Raw genomic sequence first — 4666 nt, 5'->3', positions numbered from 1 at the left:
AAAAAAAAAAAAAAAAGAAAAAAAGAAACGACTCATTTTGTACAGGTTTTTTTAGAAACACTAGGTCATGTCCTAAAATACTTAGCAAATTAAAGTTAAAATAATTAGCAGTTCTCTGTCTTACTTTAGGAGCATTGTGTCAGATGGTCTCTTTTGTAAAGCATTGTCACACAAACACACAAATCTACTGCTGTCGTGTCATTAAAAACCAGTTGTATCTTGTTGTCAGTTTTAGTGAGTTCAAAATATTTAAACTGCTAACTAAATTTAGTTAAGTCTAGAGTTGACGTTACAGTTCTTACTTGACAGGCAAGCGGTTGTTTTTTTGCTTCAAATGAGCATCAGACAAAATCTTCTTAAACCAAGGTGCCCATTTGGGGTTGGTTGCGGTTGAAATCTCATATCCGTTGAAATCAAAAGTCATAGTGCTTACCCGCGCTTCCCAAAAGTTAAAATGCTTAAAAGGCTCATCGTGTGTTCTTGGCTTTACTCTTGTTCGCTTCAGTGGGAGTTTTTCCTAAGAGAGGATTTTAGGATGTGCCTTTCTGCAAAGGAATGGAGATAACTGGGAAGCAAATGCGATGCTGTGACATGGGACTGGAATAAGCCGTTTGCTTCCCTTAGGAAAGACCTAGGCATGATTTTTGTACCAATGTAACTGCCCATTTATGTAGTGACATCAGTGCCATTTCCTGGTGGGGATAGAGCATATCAGGGGCTTATTTCAGGAGGTTTATGGAATTAAGCTATGCTGCTATAACTTACATCCACCCAGCAGGGTCGCATTGATTTGCCTATATATTTCTGAACTCCCCACCCACAGCCCATTTGTTGCTGCCTCCTTCAGTTGAAAACAATGACGTCCTCTGCGCCCAGCCCACCCCCTAGCAGCCACGTGCTCTCACTCGCGTCAGCCCTTCCCATTAACTTTACTGGTGCAGGGTTAAGGGCCTAATCCAAAAACCTGTAGAAGCCAAGGGGCAGACTCTCAGTGGTGGGGGGGATCAGTACTGAGTACACCAGAGCATGACAGTCATAGGTCACGGTTTTCTGAGACTTCATGGAGGCGAATGAGTATCCTTGAGCTGCACCTGTCAGGTGTGGAGACCCAGGGAGGATGCGTGTCTGCCTGAAGGCCGAGGCCCCAGACCATCCGCTACGTCCTGTGTTTCAGTGGCTTGTCTGTACCTGACAGACATCAGCAGCTCTTACAAACGGGCTGCACACAAATCGTAGCTTGCTGCAAACCCCTAAGGTTTACAAAGCACGACTCTTCCAGTTCCCAAGGAGCAGAAATCTTTGAATGAGCCTGTCACCTGCGTTGCTGACGAATGAGAGTAAAACGGGGGCGGCGATGTTATTTATTTTCCAATTTGAAAGATTGCTTGGTGAAAAAAAACTAATGAAACCCATCCGCTCACTACTGAAACGCCTCAAACGGGCAGCCGCCTAGCGCTGCGTCTGATTGGTTTTTTTAGTATCCTCCTGTTAATTATGACACAATTAAGTGGTATAAATATTGTTGCAGTGTGTCACCAGATCCCTTCCCCTGTATTTTCTTGTGACATATTTTATGGGGAGTGGGGAAGTTATTGCTAACGTGGATCCTTACAAGTAGCTGTAATGTACAAACAAATGTGTAAATAAATGATTTGCTTCTCCTGCATGACTAAAATCTTGTCTTTAGCCGGGTGACTAACCTCACTTTTCTCTTTGCTGTGGTCACACATCCCTGTTAGCTACGTAGCTGATCGCTCCTGATCTTTATACTTCACTTGGTGGTGGCCTTAGGGTTCTTGGGGCCCTGGGCAAGAGAGTCTGTGTGTGGCCCCTTGGAGGCTTAATTTCAATGACCTATAAGCAAGCCAAACGTTTTTTATTCCAATTTCACTTTGCCCTATCCATGAAACTGCAATGAAAGTATCTTAGCACAATATTGATAATGATAATACAAATGTTCAGTGTTGTTGCAAAATTTTGGGGCCCTCTAAAGCATGGGGCCCTAGGCAGTTGCCCAGTTTGCCCCCTCCCCCCCCCCAGGCCGCTACTGCTTCACTAAAAGCAAGAGGACAAAATTCGGCTCTCTCTTGCCCCAGAACCAGCCCTAACTTTAGGGTCCTCAACGGATGAATTTGCTCTATGGGTTCTTCACCCAACGGCCACAGTTATGTTGCGATTTCGGGAGCTTGTAGGATACCGAATATTAGTGTCTCGAGAGAGGGATCTTTTTAATCCTATCAAACGCAGAGCTCCTCTTTTAAAAAACCAGTGGGGACTCCAGCTGTGGGCTGGGGGCAGCCAGCACATTGATCCGAATCCAATATAATTGCTGATTGACCCATGCAAGTAACAAGCACCCGGTGTGATTCCTTAATGTATAGGTAGGACTGTAAAATTCCCCCATAGGGGCCACAAACTGCACCTCCCTGCCCCCTTCCTAGGCCCTGCGGCCCCCAGGGAGAGGTGCTGCAAGGGGTGGGTGCAGGTACGTCTGCACTGCAAAGTGGTTCAGGCCAGTGCACACCACGCAGCTTCCGCCTGTACAGGTGGCTTGGCAGAGGCAGCCACCTGGAGCCCACAGGTTTGAGGCTGCCCCCAGCTGCCTCCACCCCTGCAGCAGCTCCAACCTCCTTGGGCTTCCCTGGCCAGGCTCAAGACCCCCTGGGCCAGGCTCAGCTCGCTGGTGCAGCATGGAGTCATTCTGTTCTCCCATTGTGCCTTGCAGCTCCATTTTACAGGTGGGAAAGACTGAGGCTACCACCTGCCACCGGCTAACCGTAGCCCCCATGCATCGGTGGCCACACCCAGCTGCAAATGGGAAAGCCTGATCGCGGGGCAAGGCTGCCCGGGCTAGGTTGGCCATGGCAGGGATGCCCATTCCTGGACAGGGCTGGGTCCCCCCAAGCCTCTGCAGCTCCCCCACAGCCGCCCAGTGCAAGGTGCCAGAAAGACACTGAATAAAAAACCCCGGATTTAGTGATAGATATATCATTTTCAAAAGGAAGATTGTTTTTTATTATTATGAGTTGAGTTGGGTGTTCCAGCTACAAGCACTTACAGCATGCCTGCAAAACTGCGTCCTGTTGCAAAGTCAGAAATTAATAATACAATAAATACAATAAATTATAATAATACAATAAATTCCTTTCCCACTCCAAAAACTAGAGCCGGGGCTGAATTTACAACCCATTTGTTTTTGGGTTGTAGAAGCACTAGGTCATATCCTGCATTGACCAACTGCTCCGCAGAAGACTTAAACATTAAGCCCCCAGTAGAGGAAGCCTTGGCTGGGACATATTTGGGGCAGGGGCTGGGCGAGATGTGAACTCCTGAGGTCCCTCCACCCACACTTGCTCTGGCTCTCTGTGATTCGGTGGCTTTCAAGCCCAGGGAGGAAACATTTGGGACTGGAATATTTCTATGATTGATGTTATCACTGTGTAATGTTTGAATTATTGTTGTTAAGTGCCAGAAGACAGTAGGATTTGGGTTGAGCTTGACCATTCAAGGGGGGCGTGGAAGTGCAGGATAATCTCAGCGGGGAGGGAAAGCCCCGCTGCTTGCAGCCCTGGCGCCTGGACTGGCCGCCACCGTGCAGAGCAGGGCTGCGCTGGGGGAGCGGCCGCTCAGCTGACCCAGCGCCTTGGCTGCTTTGGCCTAGTGGCGCTTGTGGAAGACGCCAGGGGAGCAGCTCCGGAAACAACCTGATCATTTAAACAGATAACCGAATAGGCAGCAAAGCCCTCCCGTGGAAGCCCCAGCTGCGGGGCTGGGATCTCCAGCGTTCAGCCTCTTTGCACATCCATCCTGGCTCCCGGGTGTAGGCCGTTCCTGCTCTCCAGCTAACCCCCCCTGCCAGGGCACCGAATGCCCTGGGGGCTCAACAGTCAGTTCCGACCGCTTCTGTCCTGGGTGGGACGCGAGTCTACAGACAGAGCAGCTCGGTGGCGGCCCCGACGGCAGCACGCTGCTTGCTGCCACCAGCGGTTGGGAGGGAGCGCGAAGGACACTGCCGCCTGCTGCCAGGCCCAGAGACGGTCGTGGTCACCTAGCGCTTGAGGCCCTTCCTGCAGCGTGTTCTGCCTGGAGAGCAGGCCCAGCTTCTGCAGGCCCTAGAAACGCTCCGGCTGGCAACCAGGAGGGGCAGAGGCCCCCGTCCCAGCTGCTCATAGCACAGTCGGACAAATTCCTCGCTCCAGACGAGGCCTTTGACAGAGGAGCTCTTCTGTCCTTCGCTCCGGCAGGGGAGAAATGAAAACCTGCGGCTTGGGAGGAGAAACCAGGGCTGGAGGCCGAGGTGCAGCGTAGAGAACGCCGCTTACTCCCTCCCCGGCTGCGACTGGCCCTGGGGGCAAGGGGAGCTGGGCTGCTCGGGGCCGGGTAGCGCATGGATGCGGTTACGGGGAGTGTTAAGCACCCGCCTGGCTGAAACGCGGTGCTGCTGACGGCGTTTTACCCTGGGCTTCAACTCCTAGGTGCGGGAGCGCTGGGCTGGAGCCGGTTCCGAAGCCGGCAGTCCCTGCGAAGGGCCCTGGAAAGGACCGAGCCTGGCATGAAGGAGGCCTAAACTGCGGGGTTTCCCGCGGGGGAGGCGGGCGCTGTGCATGCCCCGCAACGGGCTGCGCGGCGCCCACCCCTCGCTGCTCGCCCCGCCGCCGGCACTGCG

Source organism: Gavialis gangeticus, unplaced genomic scaffold, assembly GCF_001723915.1.
Source record: "Gavialis gangeticus isolate Ggan-Ray unplaced genomic scaffold, GavGan_comp1, whole genome shotgun sequence".
Lineage (NCBI taxonomy): Eukaryota > Metazoa > Chordata > Crocodylia > Gavialidae > Gavialis > Gavialis gangeticus.
This window is presented reverse-complemented; position numbering follows the sequence as displayed.